Source organism: Pristis pectinata, chromosome 33, assembly GCF_009764475.1.
Source record: "Pristis pectinata isolate sPriPec2 chromosome 33, sPriPec2.1.pri, whole genome shotgun sequence".
NCBI lineage: Eukaryota > Metazoa > Chordata > Chondrichthyes > Rhinopristiformes > Pristidae > Pristis > Pristis pectinata.
The window spans coordinates 18,964,068-18,981,122 of NC_067437.1; the positions used below are offsets into that span (position 1 = coordinate 18,964,068).

Sequence of the window (17,055 nt, forward strand, 5' to 3'; positions counted from 1 at the left end):
GGTGGTGCAGGGGGTGGGATCATTGGCTGTGGGGAGTGGGTGCGGCAAGGTGCAAGTGGTTGTCACAAGGCACCCTTTTTGGATTCATCACTGGACAAGTTTCTGGCCAAGGGAGACAGGCAGCAGGTCAGGGCAAGATGAGGTAGAACCATACAGCCCAATACAGGCCCTATGCCCCACCATGTTGTGCCGCCCTTTAAACCACACCTAAGACTATCTAACCCCTTCCTCCCACACATCCCTCTATCTTAAATTCCTCCATATGCTTATCTAACAATCTCTTGAACTTGTCCAACGTATCAGCCTCCACCACCACCCCAGGCAGCGCATTCCATGCACCAACCACTCTCTGGGTGAAAAACCTCCCTCTGACATCACCCTTGAACTTCGCGCCCATTACCTTAAAGCCATGCCCTCTTGTTTTGAGCATTGGTGCCCTGGGAAAGAGGCGCTGGCTGTCCAATCTATCTAGTGCTCTTAATATCTTGTATACCTCTATCAGGGCTCCCCTCATCCTCCTCCTCTCCAATGAGAACAGCCCCAGCTCCTGTCGTCTCTCTTCATAATCCATACTCTCTAATCCAGGCAGCATCCTGGTAAATCTCCTCTGCACCCTTTCCAATGCTTCCACGTCCTTGCTATAATGAGGCAACCAGAACTGGACACATACTCTAAGTGTGGCCTCACCAGAGGTTTGTAAAGCTGCATCATTATTTCGCGGTTCTTAAACTCGATCCCCTCATGAAAGCTAACATCCCATAAGCTTACTTAACTACCCTATCCATCTGCGAGACAACTTTAAGTGATCTGTGGATATGAGCCCCCAGATCCCTCTGCTCCTCGACACTGCCCAGAATCCTGCCATTTACCTTGTGCTCTGCCTTGGAGTTTGTCCTTCCAAAGTGTACCACCTCACACTTCTCCAGATTGAACTCCATCTGCCACTTGTCAGCCCAGCTCTGCATCCTATCAATATCCCTCCGCAAGCTTCGACAGCCCTCCACACTATCCACAGCACCACCAATCTTTGTGTCATCTGCAAACTTGCTAACCCAGCCTTCAACCCGCTCATCAAAGTTGTTAATAAATGTCTCAAAAAGTAGAGATCTCAGAACTGATCCCTGCAGTACACCAGGAGTCACAGCCCTCCAATCCGAATGCACTCCCTCCAACATAACCCTACAGGAAAGCCAAATCTGAATCCAGACAAACAAGCATCCCCAGACCCCTTGCCCTCTGACCTTCTGTAGAAGCCTCCCATCTGGAGGTGAGCAAAGTTTTGTGACATTTGCTGTGTATAGCTGTGTTCATTTTTCTAGATGCTGTGAGAAGTCTCTCGGCTCCTCAGATGGTCACAATTCTGCTTCAGGTACTGTTTCGAACTTGGAGCGTTAATCCGAGGAAAGGAGATGGGGAGAATTCTGTGTGATCCGATTGCAGCTCCTGCATGCTGCAGAGGTTCAGTTGTGTTGGAAAGTTTAGGTTGCATGTAAACTTCCCAAAATTGCATGGAGATGAAGTCTTTTGCGAAGATTGCAAAAAATTCCAATCTACAGTTAATGGTAGAAGCAACAAATGGTCTGCTTGCAGCTTTTCCATCTGAAGAATGAGGTGCAGCCCTTCACACTTCTACTTTCCTGTGTCCTCCTCCTCGTGCTTTCCTTCCGTCAGCTTTGCAAGCAAGGGCCACGCTGCACGTGGCACTGTCTGTTCCCTGGTGGCAATCCCCACGCCCACCCTCCAAGCCCCAGCCCCCAGCTCGGCCCCGGGAGGCCTCCCACCCACCCACCAGGAGCCTCGGATCCAGTGGTCACACGGGCCCTCGTCCCCTGGACCGGTGCTGAGTTTACAGAGAGGTCGGCTAAAGAATCACGCGAGTCAGCGTCCGTCCGCTCTTCGTCGAGCTACTTCAAGCGCTCACCCGCACGGGACCGAACCGTGACCGCCACCTGCGTCCGGCTCGGTCCGCTGACGGCCGCTAACTTGCAGGCAGGGACGCCCACCCGGTCCTGCGCCCTTCCAGAGCAGACAGCACGCCTGCTCGCGGCAGTGGCGGAAAGAAAAAGTTCGTCTCCCCTGGCAGCCGGCCAGTCAAAGAGGCCGTGGAGGCAGCCGCAGGCTTCCGAGCCGCTGACGTAGGTGCCGACGGGCACCACCCTCTCCCATCTGATTGGTGGGGTTATTGGCAGCTTTACATATCCTTGGACAGCTTTGAGTCGACAGGGAAGTGGGGAGGGGGGAAAGTAACATCTGTCGAGCAGAGTGAGAGATGCCAGCAAACCCAGGCAGGTCTGGAAGGGGGCAGGGGAGCTGGGTCTTTGCAGGCTCCCCCTGTCTGACTGAAAAGAGTGGGGGGAAGCAGGACACGAAAGCGTCATGGGCGGCGCCGGCATCGCTTCTCGGCCTTTTGGCTAAGATCAAGTGTAGTATCTGTTCTTATCAGTTTAATATCTGATACGTCCCTTATCTAGGGACCATATATTAAATTGATTTTTGGAACAGGGAGATGGAATAGGGGCTTGCTCCGTCCACTCCGCGCATCGACCCAGTATTGCAGTGCCTCTGGGAGCGGTGCACTTCCCTCTGGGGACATTTTCAAAGTATAAAAGAAAAGACCAAATTCCACCCTTTCCTTATCAGCCGTGCTCCTTGCTGGCTCTCTGCGTCCACGCTGCCCCTGTGTTTGTGGGCAGTAGCGCTCTAAGGAAGCAGCCAGCCACTCTGAAGACGCGTGCGTGGATGGCGTTTGCTGCCTATCTGCTTGCACTCACTCAGATCCACGCAGGCACAGAGGAGCGCTGGCTGGGGTGGGGGAGGGAGGGAGGAGGTGAACGCTGCACTTATCACTTCACTGGCAACTAAGCTGAGTCTCCTGCTCAGTCCCTGCAGCCACAGCCGTTGCTCCTTCAATTACAATCAAGCAAACCACTTGACCTCTGTCCAAACCTCAGGCACGGTGCTGTAGCGCTCAGCGTGATGCTATTACGGCCCCAGCCGCCTTCAATTCCGTCCGCTGTCTGCAAGGAGTTTCTACCTTCTCCCCGTCACTGCGTGCGTGGCTTTCCTCCGGCTGCTCCGCTCTCCTGCCACCTTGCAAAGACCTACCGCTTAGTTAGCCACTTGTGGGCGGGCGTGCAAGTCGGCGCCGCAAGACTCGCAACACTTTGGTGGGCTGCCCTCACCACAGGCTACGTACGCAAAGATGCATTTCTTCAATGTAACTGTGACCGACAAAGAAATCTCATCTCATCTTCTCTCAGCTACCAAGAGTTCAGAGGGAGGTGGCACAGATGCAGACAAATGGCAATGAATAGCTGGGCTAGGCAATTTCTGCGCCCCCAGTATCAGCCCAGTAGTCAGCAGAGAGGCACAGAGGCTGGCCGCCGTTAACTCGTTGCGTAGAAAAGTCGGGCAAGTGTTAAAGATCATGCAGCAAAGTGCCCCCATGACCTGTGCAGACACAAAGTCTACCCCGCTTGTATCTTTAAAATGCAGGCCAGCCAGCCACGGAACAATGGGAATCATCGCACAGGAGCACAAAAGAGGTGCGAATGGCTGGAAGCGCCGCCTTCGGCTGGATGGGCTGTCTAGCTCACCTATCGTTGCCTTTTGTTTCTCTTTCAAAAGACTTTAATTTCTGTTGTCTTGGAGCAGTTGTACCGTTGCAGCTTGCAGCTAAATGCAAGCTGAACTTTGCAAGCACACCTGCGCAGCGCAGGGCAGCTGCCAGCGGACCACGCACTGCTCCTCCTCCTCGTGCTTTCCTTCCGTCAGCTTTGCAAGCAAGGGCCACGCTGCACGTGGCACTGTCTGTTCCCTGGTGGCAATCCCCACGCCCACCCTCCAAGCCCCAGCCCCCAGCTCGGCCCCGGGAGGCCTCCCACCCACCAGGAGCCTAGGATCCAGTGGTCACACGGGCCCTCGTCCCCTGGACCGGTGCTGAGTTTACAGAGAGGTCGGCTAAAGAATCACGCGAGTCAGCGTCCGTCCGCTCTTCGTCGAGCTACTTCAAGCGCTCACCCGCACGGGACCGAACCGTGACCGCCACCTGCGTCCGGCTCGGTCCGCTGACGGCCGCTAACTTGCAGGCAGGGACGCCCACCCGGTCCTGCGCCCTTCCAGAGCAGACAGCACGCCTGCTCGCGGCAGTGGCGGAAAGAAAAAGTTCGTCTCCCCTGGCAGCCGGCCAGACAAAGAGGCCGTGGAGGCAGCCGCAGGTTTCCGAGCCGCTGACGTAGGTGCCGACGGGCACCACCCTCTCCCATCTGATTGGTGGGGTTATTGGCAGCTTTACATATCCTTGGACAGCTTTGAGTCGACAGGGAAGTGGGGAGGGGGGAAAGTAACATCTGTCGAGCAGAGTGAGAGATGCCAGCAAACCCAGGCAGGTCTGGAAGGGGGCAGGGGAGCTGGGTCTTTGCAGGCTCCCCCTGTCTGACTGTAAAGAGGGGGGGGAAGCAGGACACGAAAGCGTCATGGGCGGCACCGGCATCGCTTCTCGGCCTTTTGGCTAAGATCAAGTGTAGTATCTGTTCTTATCAGTTTAATATCTGATACGTCCCTTATCTAGGGACCATATATTAAATTGATTTTTGGAACAGGGAGATGGAATAGGGGCTTGCTCCGTCCACTCCGCGCATCGACCCAGTATTGCAGTGCCTCTGGGAGCGGTGCACTTCCCTCTGGGGACATTTTCAAAGTATAAAAGAAAAGACCAAATTCCACCCTTTCCTCATCAGCCGTGCTCCTTGCTGGCTCTCTGCGTCCACGCTGCCCCTGTGTTTGTGGGCAGTAGCGCTCTAAGCCAGCCACTCTGAAGACGCGTGCGTGGATGGCGTTTGCTGCCTATCTGCTTGCACTCACTCAGATCCACGCAGGCACAGAGGAGCGCTGGCTGGGGTGGAGGAGGGAGGGAGGAGGTGAACGCTGCACTTATCACTTCACTGGCAACTAAGCTGAGTCTCCTGCTCAGTCCCTGCAGCCACAGCCGTTGCTCCTTCAATTACAATCAAGCAAACCACTTGACCTCTGTCCAAACCTCAGGCACGGTGCTGTAGCGCTCAGCATGACGCTATTACGGCCCCAGCCGCCTTCAATTCCGCCCGCTGTCTGCAAGGAGTTTCTACCTTCTCCCCGTCACTGCGTGCGTGGCTTTCCTCCGGCTGCTCCGCTGTCCTGCCACCTTCCAAAGACCTACCGCTTAGTTAGCCACTTGTGGGCGGGCGGGCGTGCAAGTCGGCGCCGCAAGACTCGCAACACTTTTGTGGGCTGCCCTCACCACACGCTACGTGTGCAAAGATGCATTTCTTCAATGTAACTGTGACCAACAAAGAAATCTCATCTCATCTTCTCTCAGCTACCAAGAGTTCAGAGGGAGGTGGCACAGATGCAGACAAATGGCAATGAATAGCTGGGCTAGGCAACTTCTGCGCCCCCAGTATCAGCCCAGTAGTCAGCAGAGAGGCACAGAGGCTGGCCGCCGTTAACTCGTTGCGTAGAAAAGTCAGGCAAGTGTTAAAAATTATGCAGCAAAGTGCCCCCATGACCTGTACAGACACAAAGTCTACCCCGCTTGTATCTTTAAAATGCAGGCCAGCCAGCCACGGAACAATGGGAATCATCGCACAGGAGCACAAAAGAGGTGCGAATGGCTGAAAGCGCCGCCTTCGGCTGGATGGGCTGTCTAGCACACCTATTGTTGCCTTTTGTTTCTCTTTCAAAAGACTTTAATTTCTGTTGTCTTGGAGCAGTTGTACAGTTGCAGCTTGCAGCTAAATGCAAGCTGAACTTTGCAACCACACCTGCGCAGCGCAGGGCAGCTGCCAGCGGACCACGCACTGCTCCTCCTCCTCGTGCTTTCCTTCCGTCAGCTTTGCAAGCAAGGGCCACGCTGCACATGGTACTGTCTGTCCCCTGGTGGCAATCCCCACGCCCACCCTCCAAGCCCCAGCCCCCAGCTCGACCCCGGGAGGCCTCCCACTCACCCACCAGGAGCCTCGGATCCAGTGGTCACACGGGCCCTCATCCCCTGGACCGGTGCTGAGTTTACAGAGAGGTCGGCTGAAGAATCACGCGAGTCAGCGTCCACTCTTCGTCGAGCTACTTCAAGCGCTCACCCGCACGGGACCGAACCGTGACCGCCACCTGCGTCCGGCTCGGTCCGCTGACGGCCGCTAACTTGCAGGCAGGGACGCCCACCCGGTCCTGCGCCCTGCCAGAGCAGACAGCACGCCTGCTCGCGGCAGTGGCGGAAAGAAAAAGTCGTCTCCCCTGGCAGCCGGCCAGACAAAGAGGCCGTGGAGGCAGCCGCAGCCTTCCGAGCCACTGACGTAGGTGCCGACGGGCACCACCCTCTCCCATCTGATTGGTGGGGTTATTGGCAGCTTTACATATCCTTGGACAGCTTTGAATCGACAGGGACGTGGGGAGGGGGGAAAGTAACATCTGTCGAGCAGAGTGAGAGATGCCAGCAAACCCAGGCAGGGCTGGAAGGGGGCAGGGGAGCTGGGTCTTTGCAAGCTCCCCCTGTCTGACTGAAAAGAGAGGGGGGAAGCAGGACACGAAAGCGTCATGGGCGGCGCCGGCATCGCTTCTCGGCCTTTTGGCTAAGATCAAGTGTAGTATCTGTTCTTATCAGTTTAATATCTGATACGTCCCTTATCTAGGGACCATATATTAAATTGATTTTTGGAACAGGGAGATGGAATAGGGGCTTGCTCCGTCCACTCCGCGCATCGACCCAGTATTGCAGTGCCTCTGGGAGCGGTGCACTTCCTTCTGGGGACATTTTCAAAGTATAAAAGAAAAGACCAAATTCCACCCTTTCCTCATCAGTCATGCTCCTTGCTGGCTCTCTGCGTCCACGCTGCCCCTGTGTTTGTGGGCAGCAGTGCTCTAAGGAAGCAGCCGCGTGCGTGGATGGAGTTTGCTGCCTATCTGCTTGCACTCACTCAGATCCACGCAGGCACAGAGGAGCGCTGGCTGGGGTGGAGGAGGGAGGGAGGAGGTGAATGCTGCACTTATCACTTCACTGGCAACTAAGCTGAGTCTCCTGCTCAGTCCCTGCAGCCACAGCCATTGCTCCTTCAAGTACAATCAAGCAAACCACTTGACCTCTGTCCAAACCTCAGGCACAGTGCTGTAGCGCTCAGCGTGACGCTATTACAGCCCCAGCCGCCTTCAATTCCGCCCACTGTCTGCAAGGAGTTTCTACCTTCTCCCCGTCACTGCGTGCGTGGCTTTCCTCCGGCTGCCCCGCTCTCCTGCCACCTTCCAAAGACCTACCGCTTCGTTAGCCACTTGTGGGAGGGCCTGCGTGCAAGGTCGGCGCCGCAGAGTCGCAACACCTTTGCGGGCTGCCCTCACCACACGCTACGCAAAGATGCATTTCTTCAGTGTACCCTGTGACCAACAAAGAAATCTGATCTCATCTTCTCTCAGCTACCAAGAGTTCAGAGGGAGGTGGCACAGATGCAGACAAATGGCAATGAATAGCTGGGCTAGGCAATTTCTGCGCCCCCAGTGTCAGCCCAGTAGTCAGCAGAGAGGCACAGAGGCTAGCCGCCGTTAACTCGTTGGGTAGAAAAGTCAGGCAAGTGTTAAAAATTTTGCAGCAAAGTGTCCCCATGACCTGTGCAGACACAAAGTCTACCCCGCTTGTATCTTTAAAATTCAGGCCAGCCTGCCACGGAACAATGGGAATCATCGCACAGGAGCACAAAAGCGGTGCGAATGGCTGAAAGCGCCGCCTTCGGCTGGATGGGCTGTCAAGCACACCTATCGTTGCCTTTTGTTTCTCTTTCAAAAGACTTTAATTTCTGTTGTCTTGGAGCAGTTGTACAGTTGCAGCTTGCAGCTAAATGCAAGCTGAACTTTGCAACCACACCTGCGCAGCGCACGGCAGCTGCCAGCGGACCACGCACTGCTCCTCATCCTGCTCCTTTCCTTCCGTCAGCTTTGCAAGCAAGGGCCACGCTGCACATGGCACTGTCTGTTCCCTGGTGGCAATCCCCACGCCCACCCTCCAAGCCCCAGCCCCCAGCTCGACCCCGGGAGGCCTCCCACCCACCAGGAGCCTCGGATCCAGTGGTCACACGGGCCCTCATCCCCTGGACTGGTGCTGAGTTTACAGAGAGTTCGGCTAAAGAATCACACGAGTCAGTGTCAGCTCTTGGCTGCAACCTTGCGCAGAGGGCTCTAAGGAAGGGTCGACCTCCTTCAAGCGCTCACCGCCACGGGACGGAACCGTGACCGCCAGCCAACCCATAGACGTGTTCACAATACAATATCAGCAGAGTAGTGTCATTCCCATTCTAGCATCCCAAAACACTGGGGTAAGAGCTTGTTTTAATTCAGGGTGTTGGGGTGAGTCGATTTGGATGGTTTTGGTAAGATTGACAAAATAATCACTTTCGAAGGCCACTCACTTCAACGTGTCACATTTAACCATACCGAGCCAGAGATGTACGTCTGCAGTGATGTCTATGAATGCCTGATCACTGTGGTTCACATACAGCTTAGTCTCCCTTCAGACCCCTGCCAGCAAACTTCACCCTGACGATCGAGACTTCTTTCATAGTGCCGGGTATTGTGACTTTGCGATTTTAACTGATGGACAGCACAATGTGATAGAGCCTCCTCTTTCCACTTTAAATATTCACTCTTTCACAACTCAGCCTGTAATTCAACAAAGTTGTATTTACTGCTACTGCCCCCGACCCCCTACCAAAACCCACACATCTGATATTTAAAACTCATTGAGAATAGCATGTGCTGCAAACTCGGGCAACCCTGGGTGCGAGTGCCAAATCTAGAGGTCACAGCACTCCCCGCTGCAGAACCAACCCCGGTGGTGCCCAGGGTTCTGAAGCCTGCCCCTCCACGCCTCCGTCCTGCACCGTCACTCCACGCCACATGTCCCTCTGTGACGTCCTCCCATCTCTGCAGCCACAGCACAGCAAGAGTCAGTGCAGCAGTGAACAGAGGCCGCTGTTAACTCGGGACATATAAAAGTCAGGCAAGAGCACAAACTGAACTGTTCACAAAATAGGCAAACTGTCTGATGCCCTGTGGAGAGATAAATTCTTCAGCTTGAATCTTTAAAATGCAGGGACAGTCAGACTCCCTGAGGGAACCACAGCCACTGATCATTTCTCCTCGCACAGAAGAGGTGTGAACAGCTGCACCTCATCCTTCAGCTGGAAGAGCTGACAATCACACCCTTGTTGCTTTTTACCATAGACCCACAGAACAATACAGCACAATACAGGCCCTTCGGCCCATCATGTTGTGCCGCCCTTCAAACCACACCTAAGACTATCTAACCCCTTCCTCCCACATATCCCTCAAACTTAAATTCCTCCATGTGCTTATCTAACAATCTCTTGAATTTGTCCAATGTATCAGCCTCCACCACCACCCCAGGCAGCGCATTCTATGCACCAACCACTCTTTGGGTGAAAAACCTCCCTCTGACATCACCCTTGAACTTCCCACCCAATACCTTAAAGCCATGTCCTCTTGTTTTGAACATTGGTGCCCTGGGAAAGAGGTGCTGGCTGTCCACTCTATCTATTCCTCTCAATATCTTGTATACCTCTATCATGTGTCCCCTTATCCTCTTTCTCTACAATGAGTAAAGCCCTAGCTCCTTTAGTCTCTCCTCATAATCCATACTCTCTAATCCAGGCAGCATCCTGGTAAATCTCCTCTGCACCCTCTCCAATGCCTCCACGTCCTTCCTATAATGAGGCGACCAGAACTGGACACAGTACTCCAAGTGTGGTCTAACCAGAGTTTTGTAAAGCTGCATCATCACTTCGCGGCTCTTAAATTTGATCCCCCGACTTATGAAAGCGAACATCCCATTAGCTTTCTTAACTACCCTAACCACCTGTGAGGCAACTTTCAGTGATCTGTGGATGTGAACCCCCAGATCCCTCTGCTCCTCCACACTGCCCAGAATCCTGCCATTTACCTTGTACTCTGCCTTGGAGTTTGTCCAAAGTGTACCACCCCACACTTCTCTGGATTGAACTCCATCTGCCACTTGTCAGCCCAGTTCTGCATCCTATCAATATCCCTCTGCAAGCTTCGACAGCCCTCCACACTATCCACAACACCACCGATCTTTGTGTCATCTGCAAACTTGCTAACCCAGCCTTCCACCCCCTCATCTAAGTCGTTAATAAATATCACAAAAATTAGAGGTCCCAGAACTGATCCCTGTGGGACACCACTAGTCACAGCCCTCCAATCCGAATGCACTCCCTCCACCACAACCCTCTGCTTTCTCCAGGCAAGCCAATTCTGAATCCACATGGCCAGGCCTCCCTGGATCCCTTGGCCTCCGACCTTCTGAAGAAGCCTACCATGTGGAACCTTGTCAAACGCCTTAGCAAAATCCATGTAGACCACATCCACCGCACTACCCTCATCAATCTTCCTGGTCACCTCCTCAAAGAACCCTATCAGGCTTGTGAGGCAAGATCATCCCTTCACAAAGCCATGCTGGCTGTCCCTAATCAGTCCATGATTCTCTAAATGATCATAGATCCTTTCTCTTAGAATCCTTTCTAACAGCTTACCCACCACAGACGTAAGGCTCACCAGCCTGTAATTCGCTGGACTATCCCTACTACCATTTTTGAATAAGGGGACAACATTCGCCACCCTCCAGTCCTCCGGTAACATGCCCGTGGACAACAAGGACTCAAAGAGCCTAAACAACAGTTCAACAATCTCCTCCCTCGCCTCACGAAGCAGCCTGGGGAATATTCTGTCAGGACCCGGGGACTTATCTGTCCTAATATTTTCTAACAGCTCCAACACATCCTCTCTCTTGATATCTACATACTCTAGAACATTACCCTTACCAACACTGTCCTCAGCATCATCAAGATCCCTCTCCATGGTGAATACTGAAGAGAAGTATTCATTGAGAACCTCACCCACTTCCACAGCTTCCAGGCACATCCTCCCACCTTTGTCTTTAATCGGACCTACCTTTACTCTAGCCATCCTTCTGCTCTTTATGTACGAGAAAAAAGCCTTGGGATTCTCCTTAACCCTACTCGCCAAAGACACTTCATGTCCCCTTTTTGCTCTATATTCCTCACGAGCCCTGTCTGATCCTTGCCGCTTACACCTTATGTATGCTGCCTTCTTCCTAACTAGTTGTTCCACCTCTCTCATCACACACGGTTCCTTCACCCTGCCATTCCTTCTCTGCCTCACCGGGACGAATTTATCCCTAACATCCTGCAAAAGATCCCTGATCATCGACCACATCTCCACAGTACATTTCCCTTCAGAAATGTCATCCTAATTTACACTCCCAGTTTCTCGCCTTATAGCCTCATAATTCGCCTTTCCCCAATTAAATATCTTCCCCTCCTCTTTGCTCCTATCCCTGTCCAAGACAATTCTAAAGGTTATGGAGCAATAGTCACTGTCCCCCAAATGTTCACCCACCGATAGATCTGTCACCTGACCCGGTTCATTACCTCAAACCAGATCTAACATGGGATTCCCTCTCGTCAGCCTGTCAACACATTGTGACAGGAATCTGTCCTGGACACACATCACAAACTGCGCCCTGTCTAAACTTTTGGCACTAAGTAGGTGCCAATCAATATTTGGATAGTTGAAGTTTCCCATTATAATAACCCTGTTATTTTCACATCTCTCCAAAAACTGCCTCCCAATCTGCTCCTCAGTATCCCTACTGTTACCGGGGGGCCTATAGAATACTCCCAGAAGGGTAACTGCCCCTTTCTTGTTCCTAACTTCCACCCATATTGACTCTAGAGAGGATCCTTCTACATTATCCACCCTTCCTGCAGCTGTAACAGTGTCCCTGACCATTATCGCCACCCATTGTCCTCTTCTCCCCCCCCCCCTATCCCTTTTAAAACACTGAAAACCAGGAATATTCAATATCCATTCCTGCCCTGATGTCAGCCATGTCTCTGTAATAGCCACAATATCATAGTCCCATGTACTTATCCAAACCCTCAGTTCATCTCCCTTATCCCTGATGCTTCTGGCATTCAAGTAAATGCACTTTAGCCCATCCACCTCACTACTTTTATAGCCTGTACTCTGCTTCTCCTTCCTCAAAGCCTCTCTACCTGTCAGATCTGCCTTTTCCCCATCCCCTTCTTCCTCTGATCTACTCCTCCGGTTCCCATCCCCCTCACAATCTAGTTTAAACCCTCCTGAACCACCCTAGCAAATCTGGCTGCAAGGATATTGGCCCCCCTCAGGTTCGGGTGTAACCCGTCCTCTCTGTACAGGTCCCACCTTCCCCAGAAGAGATCCCAATGATCCAAAAATCTAAAACCCTCCCTCCTGCACCAACTTCTCAGCTGTGCATTTATCTGCCATCTCCTCCTACTCCTACCTTCACTATCGCGTGGCACTGGCAGCAATCCCGAGATCACTACCCTTGAGGTCCTGTTCTTCAGCCTTCTGCCTAGCTCGTGAAACACACTTTTCAGGACCTCATCCCTCTTCCTACCTATGTTGTTGGTACCAACATGAACCACGACTTCTGGCTGTTCTCCCTCCCGCTCTAGAATCCTGTGGACCTGATCAGTGACATACCAGACCCTGGCACCTGGGAGGCAACATACCATCCAGGATTCATGCTCACTGCCACAGAACCTCCTATCTGTTTCCCTGACTATCAAGTCCCCTATCACTACTGCCTTCCTCTTCTCTTCCCTTCCCTTCTGAGCAGCAGGACCGGTCCCAGTGCCATAGACTTGGCTACTGCTGCTAGGCCCCGGCAGATCATCTCCCTCAACAGCCTCCAAAGCGCAAAACCTGTTACTGAGGGGAGCAGCCTCCGTGGTCCTCTGCTCTATCTGCCTGTTCGTTTTCCTTTTCTTTTTCCCTCCCCTGACAGTCACCCTTCTATCTACTTCCTGGACCCCAGAAGTACCTGCTCTAAGGGGGGGTGACCGTCTCCTGATGTACAGTATCAACATAACTCTCCCCCTCCCTGATGCTGCGCAGTGTTTGAAGCTGTAACTCCAGCTCATCGATTTTGAGCCAAAGTTCCTCCAGCCTCCAGCACTTATTGCAGACGTGGCCATCGTGGACCACAGCAAGGTCCACGGGCTCCCACATCAAGCAGCTACAGCACACCACCATGTCCTCCATCTGGACTATTTCTTTTTTTCTCCCCCTAGTCTTTCCAACTTAAAAATTTATAACAGATAACAGGTAAAACCTTACCTTTACCTACCTACCAGCTACTCACCCACCTTTCCCCTTTACGCCGAAGCCCCTTAAGCCAAAGCCCAAGCACTCTGCTCCCTCTCACTCCGCTGCCCGCTCCGACGCTGCCCGCTGGATATGGCCGTTCACTTTTTAAACTGCCCGCGCCTTACATGCCGATGTCACATGCCTGGGCATTCCACCCCTCACTCTTCCCAACTAAAATTTATAGAAACACTTAAAAAAGAACCTTATAAAAATCTAACCTGAATAATCACAAACCTATTAAAAAATAACCCATAATTTAAACTCTATTAAAAAATAGATATAAAAGTAAAACTTATCTGCTCCGAAGTCTTCCAAAGCGAAACCCACGAAGCCTCCGAAGTTTTTTTTACCTCTAGATTGGAATTTTTACTTGTAGATTGGAATTTTTTAGGAAGTTCACATTCAAGCTAAACTTTCCAACAGAACTGCACCTCTGCAGCATGCAGGAGCTGCAATCGGATCACACGGAATTCATCCGCTGTCCTTTCCTCAGATAAACTCTCCAAGTAGCAATCAGTACCTGAAGCAATCTTTGCAGAGGTGTGACCCTCAGAACCGAGAGACTTCTCAGAGCAACTAGAAAATTGAACACCGTGTTACAAAGCAACTGTCACAAAACTTTGCTCACCTTGCCTTGTCCTTCACTGCTGCCTGTCTCCCTCGGCCGTAAACTTGTCCTGTGATTAATCCAAAGAGGGTTCCTTGTGACAACCTCTTGCACCTTTCCGCACCCACTCCCCACAGCCAATGATCCCACCCCCTGCACCACCGGCCAGCCCACAGACGTATTCACAATGCACAAGCAGCAGAGCAGTGTCTTTCCCATTCTATGATCCCAAAACACTGGGGTAAGAGATTTTTTCCATTTGGGGTCTGGAGGGTGGGTGGAGTGGGATGGTTTGTGTCCGATTGACAAGATAATCATCTTCAACGTGTCACATTTAACCATACCGAGCCAGAGACGTACGTTTGCAGTGATGTCTATGAATGCCTGATCACTGTGGTTCACATACAGTTTAGTCTCTCTTCAGACCCCTGCCGGCAAACATCACCCTGACGATCATGACTTCTTTCACAGTGCCGGGAATTGTGACCTTGCGGTATTAACCGATCGACAGCACAATGTGATCGAGCCTCCTCTTTCCCCTTTAAATAGTCACTGTTTCACAACTAAGCCTGTAATTCAACAAAGTTTTATACAGCTCCACTGCCCCCGACCCCCTGCCAACACCCACACACCTGATATTCAAAACTCAATGAGAATAGCATGTGCTGCAATCTTGGGCAAATCTGGGTGGGAGTGCCAAATCTAGAGGTCCCAGCTCCCCCCGCTGCAGAACCAACCCCGGTGGTGCCCAGGGTCCTAAAGCCTGCCCCGTCCAGCACCGTCACTCCACGCTACAGGTCTCTCTGTGATGTCCTCACATCTCTGCACCCACGGCATAGTGAGAGTCAGCCCAGCAGTGAGCAGAGGAACAGAGGTTGCTGCTAACTCGAGACATATAAAAGTCAGGCAAGAACACAAACTGAACGGTTTACAAAATAGGGAATCTGTCTGATGCCCTGTGCAGAGACACAGTCTCCAGCATGAATCTTTTAAATCCAGGGACAGAGCCTCTCTGAGGGAACTGCAGCTACTGAACAATTGACATCACACAGAAAAGAAGAGGTGTGAACGGCTGCAATTCATCCTTCAGCTGGAAAAGCTGCAAGCACACCATTTGTTGCTTTTACCATTACCTGTAGATTGGAATTTTTACCAATCTTTCCAAAAGACTTCATTTCCATCCAATTTTGGGAAGTTTAAATGCAAGCTAACCATTCCAACAGCACTGCACCTCTGCAGCATGCAGGAGATGCAATCGGATCACACAGAATTCTCCCCCTCTCCTTTCCTCAGAGTGACTCTCCAAGTTCCAATCAGCACCTGAAGCAATCTTTGCAGAGGTGTGACCCTCTGAGGAGCCGAGAGACTTCTCAGAGCAACTAGAAAATTGAACACAGCTTTACAAAGCAACTGTCACAAAACTTTGCTCACCTCGACTTGTCCTTCCCTGCTGCCTGTCTCCCTCGGCTATAAACTTGTCCTGTGATGAATCTGAAAAGGGTGCCTTGTGACGACCTCTTGCACCTTGCCGCACCCACTCCCCACAGCCAATGATCCCACCCCCTGCACCACCAGCCAGCCCATAGACGTATTCACAATACCCAATCAGCAGAGCAGTGTCTTTCCCATTCTCTGATCCCAAAACACTGGGGTAAGAGATTTTTTTCATTTGGGGTCTGGGGTGTGGGAGGAGTGGGATGGTTTGGGTCAGATTGACAAGATAATCATTTTCGAAGGCCACTCACTTCAACGTGTCACATTTAACCATACCGAGCCAGATGTACGTTTGCAGTGATGTCTATGAATGCCTGATCACTGTGGTTCACATACAGCTCAGTCTCCCTTCAGACCCCTGGCAGCAAACATCACCCTGACGATCGTGACTTCTTTCGCAGTGCCGGGAATTGTGACTTTGTGGTTTTAACTGATCGACAGCACAATATGATTGAGCCTTCTCTTTCCCCTTTAAATATTCACTGTTTCAAAACTAAGCCTGTAATTCAACAAAGTTTTATTCTACCGCGCCTTCCCTCGACACCCTGCCAACACACACGCACCGAGCATTCAAAACTCATTTTGGAAAGCATATGCTGTAGACTGAGGCAAATCTGTGTGCGAGCGCCAAATCTAAAGGCCCCAGCTCCCCCAACTGCAGAACCGACCCCGATGGAGCCCAGGGATCTGAAGCCTGCCCCTCCCCGCCTCCGTCCTGCACCGTCACTCCACGCCACAGGTCTCTCTGTGATGTCCTCCCAGTTCTGCATCCACAGCACAGCGAGAGTCAACCCAGCAGTGAGCAGAGGAACAGAGGCCTCTGTTAACTCGTTACATATAATAGTCAGGCAAGAGCTCAAACTGAACTGTTAATAGGCAAACTCTCTGATGCCCTGTGGAGAGAGAAATTCTTGCGCATCTGGCCTTGTCCTGTCTGCAATACAGCCTGTATGATAATCGGATCGTAGATTGTTGTGGGTGGAAGTGCTGGGGATCAGGATTGGGATTGCTGAGCAGGAACAGTGTGCACAGCGTGGGATTTGGAACGTCGATCAAAGGAAAGGAGATGGGAGTTTATGGTGTGTTAGCAGCACCTGTGCTGTGCAGAGATGTACATCTCTTGCCCTCCCTCCCTCATCAACTCCTGCACTTTCCAGCAAACTGCCACACAAACAGCATGGACGTGTGGCTGAAATCAGCCATCTGGTCACAGACCGGCATCTGCAAGTGGTCAAATCACACTGGTGGTCTGTCAGGAAGGAATCCCATTGGATAATTCAGCTCCTTTTCCTGTGGGGCTCTATGACATTTCTTGCCAACCACAGCCCAATTTGTAATCAGACACGTTCCACTGAAGTGGTCCACGCAAGACGGGTGGTAATGAATTGTCCAACTGGAAGGAACGTTCAGAGCCAAATAATTTGAGTCATCTTTTGGAAGGTCGGGTCAGATAGAATGTGAAGTCTCAACATGCAGTGGCTCTTGGTGTTTGTACGGCGTGCACAGCTTGATGCAGCCACACAGATTGCCTTCAGAACTTTTCTCTCCTTTATCCAGAGGCACATCCATCAGCTCCGTGAACTTGCACCATTTTGAGCTCCAAATGATCTTGTGTTATTGTACCTGGTGCAGGTGTAGCCCCTGTAACAGTTGACTCAAGGAGCTCACACCAGATGACCAGG

The 17,055-nt window shown here is 52.0% G+C and overlaps 3 non-coding genes across 3 annotated transcripts; all 3 read left to right on the forward strand.

Moving 5' to 3' along the window:
• The first annotated feature begins 2,391 nt into the window (after positions 1–2,391).
• LOC127585753 (U2 spliceosomal RNA) lies at positions 2,392–2,582 on the forward strand. Its single transcript, XR_007958591.1, has one exon. It is a non-coding gene; the product is annotated as a U2 spliceosomal RNA (small nuclear RNA).
• A 1,908-nt stretch (positions 2,583–4,490) lies between these two features.
• LOC127585724 (U2 spliceosomal RNA) lies at positions 4,491–4,681 on the forward strand. The gene has a single exon (XR_007958561.1). It is a non-coding gene; the product is annotated as a U2 spliceosomal RNA (small nuclear RNA).
• A 1,904-nt stretch (positions 4,682–6,585) lies between these two features.
• Positions 6,586–6,776, forward strand: LOC127585735 (U2 spliceosomal RNA). Its single transcript, XR_007958573.1, has one exon. It is a non-coding gene; the product is annotated as a U2 spliceosomal RNA (small nuclear RNA).
• Positions 6,777–17,055: the final 10,279 nt, after the last annotated feature.